The following is a 20,116-nucleotide window of genomic DNA, read 5'->3' as shown; positions in this document are numbered from 1 at the left end:
CACTGCTTCTAGAGGCGTTTGTAGCTGTAAAAGTTGACACGCAATGCTTTTGTGGATAACAATGGCAACTCCGCCCGATGATGCGACAGCATCATCGCAATCTTTGCGAAAAGTTATATACTGTCGGAGAAAGTTTGTGTGCTTTGATTTTAGGTGTGTTTCCTGTAAACACAGCCCTTTTGGATTGTGTTTACGAAGATAAAGAAGAAGATAAGAAAGAAAAAGGTTGAAGAGGCGGACAGGAACAGGCGACTGCCGATTTCTCTCGTGTGGGTCAGTCCGGGAATGCCGTCTACGTGAAGCAGAGGCCAAAGAATGAATGAATGAATGTGTGGGTTTTATTGGCGCAAGGGCCAGGTATGGCCAAAGAGCGCCATGCAAGTGTTAGTGATTTCGCAGTGGAGTTGTGAATTCTGTGAAGTTGATGTGACGTGGCTGTAAAGGGGCCTAAAATATAGTCGCTGTGAATTGCGTAAAATGTACGTTTAATAAAATTATGGCGGTGACAAATGACGTGTACTATGAGCATTAAGGTTCATTGTAAAATAATGATACGATATAAAATAATGCATAGGTTTCTAAAATTAACTAGAGCACCATGGCCTCGTTAGAGCCCTTGAGACACAAGGGCCTGGAGGCAGGTGCTATATAAAACAACTATCACAGCGGCATCCTCTGGAGAGAGGATGCGCTACGAGTTTATTGGGCTCATAACATGTAGGACAACCTCATTTAAAAATTTGAGGACTGCTTTGGTGTTGAAAAATGGTTCTTTACCAAAAAACATAGCTGGGTGAAGAGGTATGCAATAACGATATGCAAGAGGAAAATGCTTCTTTCTTTCAGGTTCGGCTTTGCGACACTCCAAGAGGACGTGGAGGACGGTCAGCCTCTCACCACATCGACCACAGGTTGGCGGTTCATTTCCAGTAAGCAGAAAATTGTGTGTACCAAATGTGTGCCCTATTCTGAGGCGGCAGAATAAGACATCTGTTCGCCGTGATTTTGTTGGGGAGGGCCAAAAACCTAGCTGTGGCTTTATAACGTGAAGTTTATTGTTTATTTCTGCGTTCCACATGCGTTGCCAGTATTGTCGCAGTTTCTTACGCAAGAAAGGCTTCAAATCTGTCACCGGGACAGCAGCTGCAGAAGAAGTGTTTAGTGATGTGAGTGATGTGGCCATTTTATCAGCCAGTACATTACCCTCGATACCTCTATGGCCAGGTACCCAGCATATTACTACATGTATATGTGATATATAAATACTGCATAAGAGGGAGTAAAGTTCAATGAATACAGGATTTTTAAGCTTTTGTAATGAAATTAACGCTTTTACGAGACTTAGCGAGTCTGTGTATACAATTGCTCTGTCGAGTTTTAATTTCTGTATATGTCTTACTGCAGACAGTACTGCATAAGCTTCTGCAGTGAAGATACTTGTTTGCGGGTTCAGTAAGTCAGATATAGAAAGAGAGGGACCAACAGCAGCATAAGATACACCAGCATGTGATTTAGACGCGTCTGTGTAGAATTCGGAGCACCTGTACTTCGATTGAAGTTCGCGGAAATGCATAGCGATTTCGATGTCGGGTGCGTGTTTTGTGACCTCTACAAAGGATACGTCACAGTCTATCACCTGCCACCCCCAGGGCGGTAATAGCTTAGTTGGAGGCATTAGTCGATGTTCAAGAACAGGGACATCCATTTCCGTGCTAAGTTCTCTTGCACGCAGTGAGAAAGGAAGTCTGATGGAGGGTTTATTATTAAAAAGTGTTTGACACGTTAAGTCATTAACAGTCTTGAAACACGGATGTTCTTTATTGGAGCGCACATTGAGAAAATAAATAAAGCTGATGTACGTTCTCTGAAAATGTAGTGACCATTCGTCTGACTCTGCATATAGACTTTCCACCGGGCTTGTTCTAAATGCGCCAGTGGCCAGGCGGATACCCAGATGATGAACGGGGTCTAACATTTTTAGCGCACTCGGTGCAGCAGAGTGATATACTACGGCACCATAATCTAATCGTGATCTAACTAGGCTCCTGTAAAGATTTAGGAGGCACCTCCTGTCGCTACCCCATGTAGTGTGGGATAGAACTTTAAGTAAGTTCATTGTTTTTAGACATTTTTCTTTAAGATATTTTATGTGTGAAATGAAAGTGAGCCTGGAGTCGAGAATAACACCTAGAAATTTGTGCTCTTTCTTGAAGGGAATTTGTTGTCCACCCAGTTCTACACAGGGATCAGGTACCAGGCCTCTCTTTCTTGTGAAGAGAACACAAGAGCTTTTGTGCGGGTTGATTTTAAATCCATTTTGGTCTGCCCACTTGGACACCTTGTTTAGGCCCTGCTGTACCTGTCTTTCACACACAGTAAGGTTGCAAGATTTGAAACCTATCTGTATATCATCTACGTAGACCGAATAGAAAATGGCCGCTGGCAGTGAACGACGAAGTGTGTTCATTTTAACGATAAAGAGAGTGCAACTGAGTACTCCTCCCTGGGGTACACCTGTTTCCTGTATAAAAGGTCGCGACAATACGTTGCCGACTTTCACGCGGAAGCTACGATCCGACAGATAGCTTTCAATTATGTTCAGCATGTTTCCACGGATGCCCATCTCCGACAGGTCTCGCAACATCCCGTAACGCCATGCCGTGTCATACGCTTTTTCCATGTCAAGGAATACCGATAGAAAATACTGCCCATGTACAAATGCATCGCGGATGTTTCCTTCAATGCGCACCAGATGATCGGTTGTCGACCGCCCTTCTCTGAATCCACACTGATAAGGATCGAGCATAATGTTGAGCTCAAGGAAATGTATAAGTCTACGATTTATCATTTTTTCAAAAAGCTTACACAGACAATTAGTTAGAGCTATTGGACGATAACTTGATGCTAGAGAAGGGTCTTTTCCCTGTTTTAGAACAGGAACTACAATCGCTTCTTTCCATGTGGATGGGAGGTATCCTGAAGCCCAAATAGTATTGAAAAGTGTAAGAAGTGTAACTTGTGCGTCAGTATGTATGTTTCTGATCATGTCATACATGACTCTGTCAGGTCCCGGTGCAGTGCTTTTACATGTGTTCAAGGCAGCTCTCAACTCGGCAATACCGAAAGGCCGGTTATACGGTTCATTCTGCTTGGACTTTCGTATGATTGGCTTACGTTCTACTATTTCTTTATGTTTAAGAAAGGATTGGGAATAGTGCCTTGAGCTCGACACTTGCTCAAAGTGATCCCCAAGTGAGTCTGCCTGATCTTGCAGTGTATCGCCCTGTGTATTTACCAGAGGGAGTGAATATGTTTGTCGCCCTCTAATTCTATTTACCTTGTTCCATACTTTCGCCTCATCTGTATAAGAGTTTATACTCGATAAAAACTTCTCCCAACTTCCTCTTCTAGCCTGTCGGCGGGTTCTTCTGCCTTGGGACTTTATTTTCTTAAAGTTGACAAGATTTTCTGCAGTGGGGGAAGCGCGTAGCAACCCCCACGCTTTGTTCTGATTCTTACGTGCGATTCTGCATTCATCGTTCCACCACGGGACATGCCGTTTGCATGCCGAACCACTTACTTCACGTATGCATTTAGATGCGGCATCTATTATGAAGGCTGTGAAGTACTCTACAGCAGCATCGATTTCTAAAGAAGACATGTCATCCCATGATATATTAGTTAAGTTTCGGAATTTCTTCCAGTCTGCTGTGTCAACCTTCCACCTAGGAGCCTGTGGTTGATATTCATTTTCTTTAAGTGTCCTTAATAGTATGGGGAAGTGATCGCTTCCGTAGGGATTGTTCGTAACTTCCCATTCGAGTTCAGGCAGTATGGACGGGGAAACTATGCTCAGATCGATTGAAGAAAAGGTATTGTTTGCAAGACAGTAATAAGTGGGTTCTTTCTTATTTAAAATGCACGCACCAGAAGAGAAAAGGAATTGTTCGAACAGACGTCCTCGCGCATCTATACGAGAGTCGCCCCACAGGGAGCTGTGCGCATTGAAATCGCCAAGAACAGCATAAGGTTCTGGCAATTGGTCTATAAACGATTGGAATTCATGTTTCGTTAATTTGTAGTGTGGGGGTATGTAAAGCGAGCAAATGGTGACGAGTTTATTGAGAAAAACAGCTCGAACCGCCACTGCTTCAAGGGGCGTTTGTAGCTGTAAACGCTGACAGGAAATACTTTTATGAATAAGAATGGCAACACCGCCTGATGATACGACAGCATCATCACGATCTTTGCGGAACTTGACATACGGTCGGAGAAAGTTTGTGTGTTGTGGTGTTAAGTGTGTTTCCTGTAGACACAGCACTTTTGGATTATGTTTTTGGATAAGCTCTTGTAAGTCATCAAGGTTCCTAAGAAGACCTCTGACATTCCATTGAATTATTTGTGTAGCCATATTGGAAGTAAATAAGTGCTGTGTCTATGGAAAGGGAGGTGATGCCTTAGGTTACAGAGCTCTTTCGAGGCCCTGTAACAGGGGTTCTGCCCTTTCTGGAGCGTTCGAGGGAGCCTCGACGCTCCTTAGGCGTTTGGTGCGCCTTGAGGACAGGTGTAGTGTCCATTGCCTCTTGTGAGGCGCCGGACACGTGCTCTTGCGAGCGAGAAGTTACAGGGGAGAGTCCTGCCTTGGAGGGCAAGACCCCTGCGCCCACCAGCCCGGAGGTCGATGGGGCATTCTGCGGGATTTGGCTGCACCGGCTGTTGCCAGCGCTGGAAGGGGCCGGGGTGGTTGGGGCAGCCTCGGCTGCGCCCACCTTCGGGGTTGATGGTCCCCCTTGCAGTGTTGACGGAGCAGCGCTAGCTGCAACCGCCGCAGGGGCAGATGGCGTAACTGCCGACTCACTGCTTGTGGGTCGGACAGCCGCCGGAGGCCGTTGTGACGCTGCCCCCTTACGCGCCACATCGGCAAAGCTGCTCTTAGACAGGTATGACACCCGCCTACGTGCCTCTTTGAAAGATATGTTTTCTTTGACTTTGATTGTCACAATCTCTTTTTCTCTTTTCCAGGACGGGCAGGCACGCGAGTATGCGGCATGCTCGCCATCACAGTTCACACAATGTGGAGTGTTTTGGCACGTTTCGGAGGAATGTTCGTTGTCACTGCACTTGGCACAAGTCAGCCGGCCTCGACAGTTCTGTGAACTGTGGCCAAAACGCTGGCACTTAAAGCATCTGAGAGGATTGGGAACGTATGGCCGAACACGAAGTTTGATATAACCAGCCTCGATGGACTCGGGAAGGACACTTGAGCCGAAAGTCAGTATCAGGTGTTTCGTCTTGATCTCTTTTCCATCTCTCCTCATCTTAATTCGTTTAACATTGATAACATTCTGGTCACTGAAGCCCTCCAAGAGTTCAGCCTCAGTGAGCTCCATTAAGTCATCGTCAGAGACAACACCACGGGTGGTGTTCATCGTGCGGTGCGGGGTTATAATTATTTCGGTTTCCCCAAATGACACTAGTGTTGACAATTTATCATATTGTTTTTGATCGCGGAGCTCCAAGAGGAGATCGCCGCTTGACATCCTCGACGCCTTATATCCAGGACCAAAGGCTTCAGTCAGTGACTTGGAAACAAGGAAGGGTGAGATAGTTCTTACTGGTTTATCTGGTTTTGCAGAGTGGATGACATGGAAACGCGGGAAGGATTCTTTTTGGCGGCCAAAAAATTGGAAGACTTCATCGGTGCGCCCTCTTTTCTGAGGGCGATCAGGTAATGGAGGGAAAGACGTAGCCATGAGTGGACATGTAGTTTTCGGCAGCAACGCCAGCCACCCACCATGGAGTCCAACAAGGGGACGCTGCAGGGCCTGAAAAACAGGGCCTGCAAACGCCAGCTGTACGTTGCCACTATAACCCAATATGACATAACCAAGGTTGGCTACTCACACAAGGTTAACCCTTGCCGCCAAGAAGAAGGAAGTAAATAGAAGAGAGAAGGAGACAGGAAAGGTGGAAAGTAAGAGAAAGACGAAGGTTGTAGGAAGAGAAAGACAGGAAAAGGCGACTGCCGATTTCCTCCAGGTGGGTCAGTCTGGAGGTGCCGTCTATGTGAAGCCGAGGCCGAAGAGGTGTGTTGCCTCCGCCGGGGGGCCTTAAAGGTCCGAGCACCCAGCATCGGCTCAACCCCCAGGATCCCCTTTTCCCCAGACACGGCTAAGCCGCGCACGGCTACACGCGGGAGGGTCCAACCCTCATGTGCTCGGGTACGTGGTATCGCAACACACCAAACGCCTGCTTGCGCAGACGCCCCTGCGGGGCAGAGGCCAAAGAGGTGTGTTGCCTCCGCTGGGGGGCCTTAACGATCCGAAAACCCGGCATCGGCTCAACCCCCAGGATCCCCCTTTCCCCCTGATACGGCTGCACGCGGCAGGGGCCAACCCTCATGTGCTCGGGTACGTGGTGTTGCAACACACCAAACGCCTGCTGATGCAGACGCCCCTGCGTGGGATCCGCAAGGTGACCAACCGCCTCGGAGCCCTGCTTCGCCTGGCAGCGGCTCACCGAAGACCACCCCGCAAAGCATATATTGCTCCCTGGGGAGCTGTCTCCGACGAGCGGCGACACGTCATCCTCCAAGAGTGGTGACAAGACCCAAAAGGCGTCGCCGACCAGGCAGGGGAGCCTTATCCCCAGGAACTTGGATAGCAAGCGTCAGCGACGTAGCAGCATGAGCTTCGTCAAGACTCCCACCGTTCACTAAATACCACCGAGAAACCGAAGCGCTCCTATCTCCCCGCCCGGGTGTCTGGCCGCGGTAGACAGCGCGGTGGAGCTTATCAGCGCCAAGATGAGAAAGCACGTGAAGGGCAAGGTCCAAACGCCTCCAGTGAACTCGTGGATGAAGGAAGTGCAGACCAGGCGCTATCGATGCGTTTGCGGCCGACTCTACAACTGGGGCGAGCCCCCTAGTGCAGCCGGCGTGGCCAGGCCCAGCAACGCGGTGCCCGAAGGCAAGTGCAATGAGTGCAACAACTCGGGCACTATGGCGCCGCTCGCGGGTCCAGAAGACTTCACTGAGTCGGAGTGCGAAGAACCTGCCATTCAACAGCCGCCAGTCTCCATCGTGGTGCACCCTCCCACGGATTAACCTGTGCTCGAGGAGCCTTCAGTGTAGGAGCCTCAGCATGAAGAACCTCCGTCAGAAATGCCTATGCTCAAGGAGCCTCAGCCGGAAGAACCTTTGTCAGAAATGCCTATGCTCGAGGAGCCCCAGCCGTTCCAGGATAGAATCCGTACTAGGATAGGATCCGTCCCAGGATATTTTTAGGATTCTATTTCGACCCCGTCACTGATCTTGCTGGTTTAGAGATGGAGTGGGAACATTTGGCAGCGATACCTGTCAAAAGACGAGACGATGAAGTTTTTTGGGTGTGCTCGACAAGAAAACGAAAAGGAACACGAGCGAACGTGCGAAGAGCACAAAAGGGAAAAAGAAATTTTAGAATTGAAGATAAAGTTTGCAGAGATGCGCGCAGGCACTCGTGAAGGTACGAGTACTTCCGGATCGGGGTCATCCAGCTCACCTTCTTCCAGGCCAAGATAGATTTGCCCTAGGAAACTGATGGCACCTTTCGATGAGCGGAGGGAGGACCTGGATGCATATTTGCATCGGTTTGAAAGAATAGCAATCAAGCAAGGCTGGGAGAGGAGCTAGTGGGCTAACGCTTTGAGTCTATGTTTAGTAAGGGTGAGGAGTCATTAGACTATGACAAGGCAAAGAAAACTTTATTGCAAAGATTTAGGTTGTGTGCAGAAGGGTTCCGAGAGAAGTTTAGGTCATGTAAGCCTGAAGATTCAGAAACAGGGAAGCAGTTCGGGTGTCAGCTCACAAATTAGTGTGAGAGATGGATAGAGCTGTCCAAGACGGATAAAACGTATGAAGGAGTTCGTGACAAGGTCGTGGGTGAACAGTCTCTTGCCAGGTGTAGCAGCAGTTTGGCAATATTCCTTAAGGAAAGAAAACTACAAACTGTGGAGCAGATGGCAGAATAAACTGATCTATGAATGAACGTATGGTGTTTATTGGCGCAAGGGCCAGGTATGGCCAAAGAGCGCCAGGTCCATGGTGATGAGTTCGCAATGTAGTTGTGAGTTCTATGAGGTTTATGTGACGTGGCTGTAAACGGTTCGTAAAAATAGTCGCTCCAGAGTGCGTAATATCTATCAGTAATAAGATTATGTTGATAACAAATGATGTGTTCTATGTGCAATAAAATCTATCGTGAATGAATGATGCGATATGGAAGATATGTTAGATGGTGAAATTACCTGGAGCACTACTGCCTCGCCAGAGCCCTTGAAACACAAGGGCCTAGAGGCATGTGCTATATGAAACAGCTATCACAGTGGCATCCTCTAAAGAGAGGAGATGCTACGAGTGTGTGGGGCTAATAACATGTAATACATCTTTTAGGAAGCCTAGGACTGCATTGGTGTCAAAGAGCGGTTCTGGGCCGAGTAACAATACAGGATGAAGGGGTATGTGCTGCCTGTATGCTAGGGAAAAATGTTTCTTTCTTTCAGACTTCGATGCCCGACTCTCCAGGAGGACGTGGAGGATGGTCAGCCTCTCCCCACATCTACCGCAAGTTGTAAGATAATTTTCAGTGAGTAAGAAGTTATGCATACCAAATGTGGCCTATTCTGAGGCAACAGAACAGGACATCTGTTCGCCGTGATCTGGTTACGGAGGGTCAAGAACCTAACTGTGGCTTTATCGCGTGCAGTTTGTTATTTACTTCTGCATCCCATATACGTTGCCAGTGGTTTCAGTTTCCTTCTTAAGAAAGGCTTTAGGTCTGTGACAGGGACCGAAGCAGTAGGATTAACTGCATACGAAATTGATGCAGTTAATGGAACTTTTGAGGTTAACCCTTGCCGCAAAGGAGAAAGGAAGTAAAAGGAAGAGAGAACACGCCAGGAAAGGTCAAAAGTGAGAGAGAAAGACGAAGATTTGAGTAGAGAGAGAGACAGGAAAAGGCGACTGCCGTTTTCCTCCAGATGGGTCAGTCTGGAGGGGCCATCTATGTGAAGCAGAGGGCGAAGAGGTGTGTTGCCTCAACTGGGGGGCCTTAAAAGTCCAAACACCCAGCATCGGCTCAGCGTCCAGGATCCCCTTTCCCCAGATACAGCTAAGCAGCGCATGGCTACACGCGGGAGGGTCCAACCCTCATGTGGTCAGGTACGTGGTGTCGAAAGTCGCCAAACACCTGCTGATGCAGACGCCCCTGTGGGGAACAAACAGATCAGTTCGTAGAGGCACAGGGATTGAGAAATTTGGGAAAAGGTGACAAAGATGCGCACACGACAGCAGTAGGAGAGACGACGAACCAGGGGCAGTGTACAAGACAACGGGGACCCCAGGGATGTTTTCTATGCAACCAGTTAGGTCATGTAGCAGTGAACCGCCGAGTGAGAGGTAATGGTCACGAAACGCTGGTGGTTTGCCAGTTAAGCCAAAAGAAAGGTCGCAAAGCAGACGAATTCAGGACTGCAGCCGTGGATAAGATGGCATGTATCATGAGGTCAAGAGAGGATGCACAGATAGAGCAGGACATGCCTGTAGTGGAAGGCGAGGTACAAGGACGCAAGGCTACGGTCTTGAGAGACACGGGAGCCAATACCATTTTAGTAAGGAGTCTAGTGCCACCAGAAAGCATGACCGGGTACTTTAAACCAGTAATCTTGGTAGATAAGTCCGTTAAATATCTGCCAGAGGCACGGGTTCAAATATTGACACCCTTTTTTACAGGACTAGTCACAGTTAGATGTGTGGAGGACCCCCTTTATGATTTAATTGTGGGAAATATACCTGGGGTGAAAAAGGCAGACGACCCAGTCCCAAGTTGGAAGAGGCTAGGGAAAGACGTGCAAGAGAAAGAACATTGAGCATTGTTCATGGGCCCTAAATACTGCTTTCGAGGACCCATGGCTGCGAAAATCTGAGCCAGCAATGGTCAACACGGCAAACACAACAGCGGGAGCTGGATGACTGGATCGGACTGGATCGCACTGGACGGTACTTGCGAAAAGAAATACCTTTGTTAGAACAACTGCACTAATATTTGTTACTTTTATTGACATGTAAATATCTATGTTAATATAACATTTGTTTTGTCACTTATATATATTTAGATTTTTATATTTATTACTACAATTTATTTTATTTTATCAAGTGCTCAAATCCAATGCAGTCCGATCTGATCTGGGCAAGTTTTTGGTGAGACCCACGTGAGAACTATGCCATGCCTCGAGTTGTGCGTGCGATTGCACTAGTTTGCATTAAGAATGTTTGCTGTCGTGAGATACACCAGTGATTTTGACGGAAAGCTGCATGTAATTCCTGCTTTGGACATCAAAATTTTTAGGCCGAAGAATGATTTAGACTGCGATAAGTTAACTATTCTGTATTTTGGCAGTACCCGGTAGACAGTGAGAACACAGGTTACTACAACGCCCAAGTCCTGATGCCAGCAGGTATGGGCTTTGGATCCATTGTGAGTTCTTGTTAATCATTATTACCGTTACTATGCATTCCTTAGAAGCCGAAACTGAGGCGTGTAGAAGAATGAATGCTAAAAGGCTTAAAAAGCCAAAGATTTGGCCAAATCTGAACAGCAGCTCGGACAAAGGGGCTGAGACAGACGAGAGTACAACACAAAGAAAAGAAGTGCAGAAAAAGGTTAGTATCTGCCATATAAATCTGCAGTAGTTAAGTATAGTTAGTGCTTATCAGAAATATGCGTGAAGATGCACGCGATAGTCCTAATTTTACCAAAACATTTTGTGTGTCTAATTTCACACATTGACAGAGTTCACGTGAATTGATTATACCTCATAGACACAGAAAAAAAACCGGGAGACTGCAAGGGATGCAATGTATGACAGCATCATCAACAAAACCCTTGAAGACGCCCATGCAAATTTGCACGAAGTGGCGCACAATCACTAACTGTAAGTCACGTGAATGAACTCGCACTCGGCTGAAAAAGTTGAGAACTGTGTGCACTGCTAGTGTAATTAATAACCCACTTTATTGACTGCAGCGCAAACGGGCCCGCACTGTGAGTGAGTTGGGGAGCTCCGACAGCGACTCTGACTCATTATGCGCACTTAGCGAGCTGAAGGCAGCCCAAGAAAAAGCGGAGATGTGGAAGGCAAGGGCCATGGAATTAAAGGAAGAAAGTGAGTTCCTCAGAGAATGAGTCGTTTCGTTAGAGAAATGACTCGAGAGCAAGATTTTTCAGCGTGAGTGTGACATTTTATTACTAATTCGTTCAATAAGTGCCCTGAGATGCGGCAGTGGTGCACTGTTGCTTACCCTTTAACTGCTTTTCTTATAGCGAAAGGCACACTTCCCCAGCGGCTCTCCCAACGCTGCAGCAGCGGCAAAGGTTTCATATTTTATTATTACTTCTAATGAAGTGAATGTAAATGGCCATTAACTTTGGAAAATTGCCATGCAAACTTGTAAGTATGTGGTAATTTTTTCTGTTCATGCATTTTCATGCAAAAATTCATGCATTTCAGCCCCATCCGTGACAGTGGGCAGATGTGAAGCTGGTGCCAAAGTTCCCAAGGAAGTGAAAAACAGCGGCATTGACAGAGGTTTGACCTTTTGTTACTTATATCCTAGATTTGTTGGTGCTAGCTGTAAACTGTATAATCACTTGGCAATCGTTTCACCTAGCTGGGTATGCATTCTTAACTTGTGAGATCATGGAGCAGAGCTGCAGCCAAAGTTAAGAAATATTGCTGCTGAGAGCACTGATAACATGTCTGAAAATTTGTTTTATTACATTTGGTTTTACTGCAGAAACCTCGCTCGGTGAGGAGTTGGCTTGTGGTGAGTCTCTTTTCCTTCTCTGACTGGCACATCCAAAGGCAGGGTGAATAAGAACCAATTATTTCATGTGCTTTTCTACACATTTGGCTCTGTGTTTAGGCTCCCCTGGATACACAGCTCCTGCTTCGCAACAGCCAATGTTGCCTGCACCACCAAGTATGCTTATTCTTGTTCTGGCCTATGAAACATGCCTAATAGGGTTCAGTATTCTCAGTTAAATACAGTAAAAATTAAATGGAAGGCAATTTTTGTACCTTTCAATTTAAATGACGACCTCAGTCAGCGTGCACCCTCTTGAATACTAATGCAGCAACAGCCGCACTTGCTCTGCATTCTCACATTTGTGCCCAGCTATAGCAACTTCTGTTAGTCTCAGTTCACTTTCATCATGTACCACCATGTTACTTAGAGTTAGGCTTCCTCGTTGGCTATCAACATTGCTAAAGCTGAGAAGTTTTAAAATATAGTGCACATGCATTGAGCATAACACCTTGGTAAATAAATATAACATGCGATACAGTCAGGTGAAGCACTGGTTGCCATTCTATTATCCTTAATCAAAGGTTCTTGCTAAGGGTGAGACATTGTCAGTACCCGTCCATGCACTTTCATGTTTTCTCGTTTGCTTTTGTAGTTTTGGATGTCAACAGTACGTGAACGTTAAACGCCTTGTCACATTTTAGTTAACATTTATCCATGTCGCTGGGAACACATGTGGTGAATGCATATTCTCATGCAGTGAGCAGCCACCTATTATGTTGCTGTGTGCTTATTTGTAAAAGTGTTGACAGTGCTAAAAGCAAAATCAGGGACACAATTTTTTGTGCTGATCAAATGAAGATGCAACATAATGCATAACTACAGCTTTTTCAAGCAAATAAATTAAGCAATAAAAGCTGAAAATTACTTCCTAGATGGAAACGCCAATAGGTGTTCATCTGGAGTTTCTATCTAGAAAGCAGTTTTTGCTTTTATTGGCCAATTACAATTTTGGCATGCACCAAAATTGCATTAATAAGACTGACGTTACTTCATTGCACTAATTTGCAGAACACAACAAAAACAAAACGTAACCAAGTGATCTTTATATTGCAGGCCAAATCAGCAGCAATGCAACAATAGCTGCTAACTTCACATACTTGGATGATGGCACTGTGAGTATAAGCAGATTAGTCTATAAGCCATTACCACAATTCCAGCTAGGTACACCTTTGACCTTAGGCAGAAAGCTGATGCCTTCTATTATTTTAAGTTTTCTTTCATTTTCCTCATGGTCTGCTGCCTCATTATGACTTTGTATGTATTATATTGCTTCTTCTCGCAGTTCCACCGTGCCAAGGGAGTCATGCGGGCTGAGGCGGCTTTCAAGATAACGCGCAACGTTAAGCCGACACTTGTGAAAGATACGGCTGAAGCTGTGTAGGGAAAAGATGTCCTTGAAAAGAAGAGCGTCACAGGCATGGTGGCGCCACGCAAAAAATGCCTGGGTGAATTGGCTAAAGAGCCACTGACACCTGAGAAGGTTGCTGTTGTTGCAGGTGAATTGATGAAAAAAATATTTAGAAAACGTCGAACTGTTGCTAAGTTGCAATGTATTGACGGCTGCCACAAACAGTGACAATGGTTTAGTTCACATACACTAGCTTAATTGCAGCTTCCATTCAAGCTTCTTTTGAGTTGCGCTGTGACAGCTGGCACTGGAGCTTTTTAATCTGTTTCTCATTCTACATTTGCTCTTTTCACAGCCACGCTTAAGCACTGGGGTGCAGTAAAGAATATGGACATAGAATCGACAGTACTGAACCTGGGCCACCTGCTGTCGGAGAAGATTCGGGACGTCTTGAAGTCAAAGCACCGGCTCAAATTGTAATTATAATAAAACCTGGCAAGCTGGACATTGTCAATTATGCATCTCTTGATATATTGAGGCCTGTGGCCAGTTGGCTGCTGTTGCGGCCAGCTACCCTCATCAGCTTCATCAGCTGGGAATTCGTGGAAGCTTAAGCCAAGTTTTTTTTTTGTGCTGGATTTGCAACATGACACGCATGTTCCTGAAACTACAGGAAATAATCTACGAGGTCAAAGTCCCTGATTATCGAAATAATGTTTTGTCTGAATCAAAGTGACTTGAACAACACGATAATACATAACACATGGCTGATAGCAGCAGAGCCCCTTCAGCAGCAACACTTGAGGGCTGGGAAGCCTGCTCCCAACACCACTCAAGTTCCCTTGAAGCTACACAATGTAAAAAAATAAAAGCCATGCGTGGAAGGGCCCCGAGTATATAATTTGTCCAGCATGAGGCTAAAGAAAATGGACCTCAAAAGATAGATCGAGAAGACAGTCAGGGGCCACGTTGAAAGAAAAGCCCGCAAACAAAAAGAAAGGAAGACAAGCGTTGCAGGGGCCTCAAAAATACTAGCCAAAGCTACCCTCAAAAAATACTTTGCTCCGGTATGTTGGGAAGTCTAACAATAAAAGTGGAGTCACACCGCTGATGAAAGAGCGTCTCATGCAAGAAGTCAAGCAGCTAAAAAGCAAGCAAAGATGTGTTCAGTAATTATTGACGAAATGGCCATAAGCTCAAAATACATATATGATTGCAAAATGAACTGTTTGTTTGGTCATGAAACAACAAAGCCTGACACCATCAGCCAAGAAAATGTAAGCAATGTTGTAGTTGCTAATAAGGTGTTGTGCTTTGGTGGCTGCAGGGCTGTCAGCGTCTTACAAAATTCCATGCGGCTTCTTCACGAACCGGCTAAGTGGTAAAATGCTGCACAAACTGATAAAGCATGTGATCGAAGAAGTCGAAAAGTGTGGTCTTCATGTAGTACGAATCGTTACAGACAATCACAAAATTAACGTGACTATGATGCGCTATTTTGGAAATAGATCTTCAGCGCTGAAGCCAGCTGTCACTCACCCATGTGACCCAAGCAGGCCACTATTTTTGTCCTTCGACCAATGTCACATCATAAAAAATGTGCGAAATCTCTTTCTTGAAGGCGAAATGACTGGTGGAAGCCTTCCAATAACGGGATTATACATAAAGAAGCTCTATGAACTCCAGAAGAATGAGATTGTGAAGCCTGTTCGTTTTCTCACTCAAAAGCACATGGAGCCGAGCAATTTCGAGAAAATGAATGTTGGGAGGGCAGTGCAGCTTTTCTCGGATGAGGTGATTGATGCAGTTTCCTTTCTTCTGTAGTTCCCTACTTATCACCCAAGAGCTGAGCCCTTCAGAAATGCTGGCACAACTGTGCAGTTCATGAAGGCAATCCAAAAGTGGTTTGATATCCATAATGTGGCCAACAAAAGAGCCCATGTGCACTTAAACAAGCCCAACCAGATGCATTTCTTCTGTGCGACAGAGGGACGCTTGAACTGGCTTGAGGACGAATTCCCGCAGTACCTTGTCTCCACAGTGCCTGCAAATCAAGTGGAAAAAAATTCCTAAACCCAGAAACTTATAAGGCACTGCTGCTCACAAGCAAGTCTTCTGCTCTTTGTATTAAGTACTTGCTGGAGAGTGGGTTTCTTTTATGTACTCACAAAAAATCTGTCAAGTGATCCGGTTGAGGTCCTCTTCAGTGCTTTGCGTCAAATGGCGGGTTGCAATGACTGTCTAGAGCCTGAATGACTAGAGCTAGAGCTGTCACCTTCGGCCTTGAAAATTTACTGCGGACTCGCATCCTGTGTGCATCGCAGGCATCAAATGTGGGAAATGGTCAGAGTGTTATGAGGTAAGCACACAAGTTTTGCTGCAAAATTAAGTGTATTTCGCTGTATATCAAGTTCTTGTGGTTTAATTTCACTTGTTCACTAATGCTAGTCTGCGCTGAGCATGCAAGAAAATTTTCTTGCCATTTTTTCTTTCTGATGTCATTTCTGTCGTATTCACTTTTTGTACAGTGCTTCTACATGTACATGTACAGTGCTTCTACATCAACCCAATCGAGCAGAGTTGATCCAGCTGTGCCGAGCGGGACATCTTCAGGACTGGACACATTGAGCATTCCTCAGAACACCTCGGCTAAAACCAGTAGTGCACTACTCAGGTATGCACATCCGCTGCAGCAGCATTTATTTGATGTCAGTTTTTCAAAAAGGATGCGCGCTTCCTTTGGTTCTTCTACCTCTGTACACCACATAAAGTGGTAACCAACTTCTTGTTCTTGCACTGTTGTTTTTCAGCTTGTCTGAACAACCTGATATTGCGGATGATCAAAGCAGTGTGTCAGCAGCAACTAGTGATTTCCTACCTAGGTATGCATAAGCCCCAGCTCCGTTTAAAAAATGTGTTTTTCAAGCTAGTGCTGTTTCCTTATGCTGGTCACTAATATATAGTTTCTGTACCGTTTTGTTCTCTAGCATTTGTGAACCACCGAGTTTCATGGATGATGTCAACAGTTTGCTGGCACCCTTGAAAGTGATGCCCTGTAAGTAGGCAGACTTAATGTATTGCGCATGCAGTTATAATTGCCTTTCGAGCTTATTACATTTTCAAGCCGGGATTGGAGCTCCATATTCCTTAATTAGTCCTGATATGAGCACTTTGTTCTTACCTTTTCTTTTTCAGTGCAGCGGCCACCTTCAACAGTGGAAACCGCTGCAGTAGCATACGTTACCGGTTTTGTCATGAAAGCGATAGAAGAACAAAGGATGTGCAGCACCTGCCCAAGACTGAATGATTCGGGACCATCAATATCACCAGTGATGGGACTTATTAACTACCGAACTAGAGGGGGTCTGTGTTCCCAAATCCCGAGTTTGTAGCTGTTCTTGTAAAAGTAAAGAAGGCCATCGACATCGCAGTGCCACGTATTGGCACAAACGATGTGTGCAAGAAGATCATGGCAATGATTTTGCCGCATCTGGAGAGCTGCCCTCTATTTGTATGCGAGGCAAGAGAAGACGATGCCTCGGTCACATCCTCAATAGTGGCAAAGAAATTTATAAAGCCCCTCCTATCAAGCATTGCTGCTCTTGTTACGGACAGAGTGGCCTATCGCAAAAAATTAATCACTAAGCCGCTCAATCGAAAGGTTTTGCACGTTTAAACAGCTCGAGCGCGCACGAGCTGACAACTCTTTATTGTAACTAAATTCCTGCATACACTGACTTTGTTGTGCTGGTAATTTTTACCACAAATATAGCCATGATATTCGAGTATACAGACTAATCTTAGCCACAGGACGTTGCTCTCCGCGGCTGTCGACTCTGGTGAGCAAATTCTCTCATACAGGAGGAACAGTGATCAGCTCGCCTAAGGAATATAAAATTGACAGCTCAGCGTGCAACATTGCCTGCCCATTTTCTTCATAGTACAATTGCCATTTTTCTTCCAGGCTGTTTTTTGACCGGTAAAGACGTTCTGACCAAGCTAGTACATCATGCAAAAACGTTCATGAATTTACAGGAAAAAAAAATTACTACTGCGTTGCGTCGTGAGACGTAGCACTTCTTTTATGAAGTAATGCCTTTCCATACTTCCATGCTTTCATTGGCCTGCTGCGCCCAAACCCGCAGATATGATTGTTTTCCGGGGAGCACTTGTTTTGCATGGCATCATGACTGCCCGCTTCGGGCAACATGCGGCCGCAGCGTCTGGAGCTCAGTAAGAAAATAAATACCTAGCCGCAGGAGGCATTGGTGTTCTTGTGTAAATTTGTATTCATCGCGGTTTTCCGCCACTCTTCATCACGCAATACGTCCAAGGCGCCGCAAATCGCCTCGTGCAAAGCCATAGCATGGGAGACGAGGGGTCGGGTACGCGCGACGCGGTGCGGCGAAAGGAGCGGCCACGCCACTCTCCGCAATTACGCCTTCTCCGTCCGAAGCAAGCCCCGCCGCGCGCGCGATAGAGGCGGTCGTGGGCACGGCCGGACTCGAGCGGCAGCGGCGCGCGTTCTTGTTATGGCCTGCGCATTCGCCCGGCGAGCAAGGGAAAAATTTATCAGCGACTCGCGCCACCGCTCGCCGCGTGGGGGCGCGGCGGCCCTACCCCTCCTAGGGTGCCTCGATGCCAGCGCCGCCGATGCCAAGGCCGGCGGCGCTGGCATCGAGGCACCCTAACCCCTCCTAAAGTCACTGACCCCTCTCTTCCCTGCGCGCTGCCCCCGTAGCGCCGGTAGCACGTTGAATCACGGCTGGACTACAGGCAGCAGCGTGCGCTTTTTTTTCTTGAATTTGCGAGTTTTGGGGCACTCCGGCGTCGATAATTTATTCATCACGGACTTCGTGCACTTTGACCTTTCCCTTACCAGCGAATCGTCGGAGAAAAACCTGCGGCACCGCGGACGTCATGGTGCCTTTGCCTGTATGTGAGTGCTCTTCGTCCCGCATACCGTGAATCGTACATCGAACCATGGTGTACTGTTGTGTTCCGTTTTGCAAATCTCGGTCCGGGAAGAGTCCCGGTGTTTCTATTTATCAGTTTCCTAGTGATGCAGAACTGTGTGCTAAGGGGCTGAAGAACATTTCGAGAAAAAATCTCGTCATCCATGACAAGTCTGCATCGACTGTAGTATGCAGCAAGCACTTTCGTGACAGTGATTATGCTCCCGGATGTCACATAAAAAAACTCCTCCCAGGGGCTGTTCCGACCGTTTTTGAAGTGTACCCCTCCTATCTGGCACCTTGCTCTAAGAAAGCTCGGAAAGATCCCACAGATCGAGACCGTGTACCCCCTCAGATATTAGTCAAGTGGAAAGCAGACGCAGCAGAATGTGAGCATGATGTTCCCAGCACAGCCAACGATGTCCCTGAAAAGCGCACAATGCTTGATATCAGCACACAAACGACAAACAACGCCACTCAGCGCGCCAGTCGATACCTTGCAGTGATCGGAAGACTTCGCTCGCAGGTTACGTATCACCGTTCTAGGTATACGGAGGTCCTGCAAGATCTCACAGCCAAAAAGAAAGTGGTTGAATACTACCGTAACAGCAAAAGCCATGCTTCAGTCAAGAAGATTGTTGCGGATTCGCAGGAAGGAAACAAGAAGGCAGTATTCCTCCTTCATCAGATTGAAAGCTATGGACTGCAACGACCATGCTAGCCAGAGGAAATCATTCGAGAGTGCGTGATATGGAGATTTCTATCGCCAAAAGGCTATGACCACGCCCGAACATCCAGTCTTCTAACACTGCCAGCCAAGTGCACGATCCAGAGATACATGGGCCCAACTCCAACGTCATCGGGGATGAGCTCCGCGATGCAAGAGAGGCTGATTCACAAAGCTTCGATGCTTAGCAGCAAGTACCACATGGCTTTGCTAATAATAGACGAGGCTGCTCTAAAGTCTAAATGTCTTTATGACAGAAAAGCTAAGACAGACCGAACAACAACGTGCCATCCAGCTCAAAGACCACTCTAGCAAACAGAGTCTTGTGCTTTGTCCTCCACGGTATCACTAGCCAGTACAAAATATCGTGCGCTTACTATTTTACCAGGCAGCTGAGTGGAAGGGACTTGCTAGCATGGACGAAAGAGGTCATAGCAGCTGTGGAGTCATGTGGCTTCATTATTGTCCACATTGTTACGAATAATTACTCTGCCAACACGACAATGTTCAAGCACTTGGGTAACGGGTGCCTCTCGACGGTAGTGGAACACCCCCATGACAAGGACCGAATAATCTTCTTGAGTTTCAACCCACGCCACGTACTCAAGAATATCCGAAGCCAATTTCTAGAGCGTGAACTGACGCACGGAGCAGGTGTCATCAGTGGTATGTTGGTGCAAAAACTATATGAGTACCAAAAAGACATGACGGTGAAATTGGCAAGAAATTTGACAAGGAAGCATGTGTATCTGTCAAATCTGGAGAAGATGAACGTGCCGCGAGCTGTGCAGATATTCTCGCCCCCAGTGATCGCAGCACTGGAGCACCTTCAAGAAAACTCGCACAGTGACCATGCTCTCTTCGTTTTCAAGGAGGCAAGCTCTTCAATTCACTTCATGACAATGATGAAGAAATGGTTTGACATTCACGATACAACTTACAAAGGAAGTGGACAAAAGGTGCCGATTTCTGAAGATGACGACGTTCGTTTGCTGTGGCTTGAAGGCGAATTTCCTAGCTATATAAAGAACATCCAGAACGTTTCAGTTGCCACGGGAAAGGATGCCTTCACGAGTGAAACATTCCAAGCCCTACTGTTCACGTCAAAGCCAACTGTGGAGACAGTGCGCTATGTGCTCACAAAAAAATTGAACAGTGACCCCATTGAAGCACTTTTCGGC

General features: G+C 46.5%; 2 long non-coding RNA genes across 2 annotated transcripts in view; one reads left to right on the top strand and one right to left on the bottom strand.

The window, feature by feature from the left end:
• The window catches only part of LOC142590587 (uncharacterized), a 284,368-nt gene that overhangs the window by 114,233 nt on the left and 150,019 nt on the right, over nt 1-20,116 (bottom strand). The gene's annotated exons all lie outside the window — the stretch shown is intronic.
• Nucleotides 15,546-16,369, top strand: LOC142591274 (uncharacterized). Its single transcript, XR_012830427.1, has 3 exons — nt 15,546-15,927; nt 16,064-16,135; nt 16,241-16,369. It is a non-coding gene; the product is annotated as an uncharacterized LOC142591274 (long non-coding RNA).

This window comes from Dermacentor variabilis, chromosome 8 (genome assembly GCF_050947875.1).
Source record: "Dermacentor variabilis isolate Ectoservices chromosome 8, ASM5094787v1, whole genome shotgun sequence".
Taxonomy (NCBI): domain Eukaryota; kingdom Metazoa; phylum Arthropoda; class Arachnida; order Ixodida; family Ixodidae; genus Dermacentor; species Dermacentor variabilis.
This window is presented reverse-complemented; position numbering and strand designations above follow the sequence as displayed.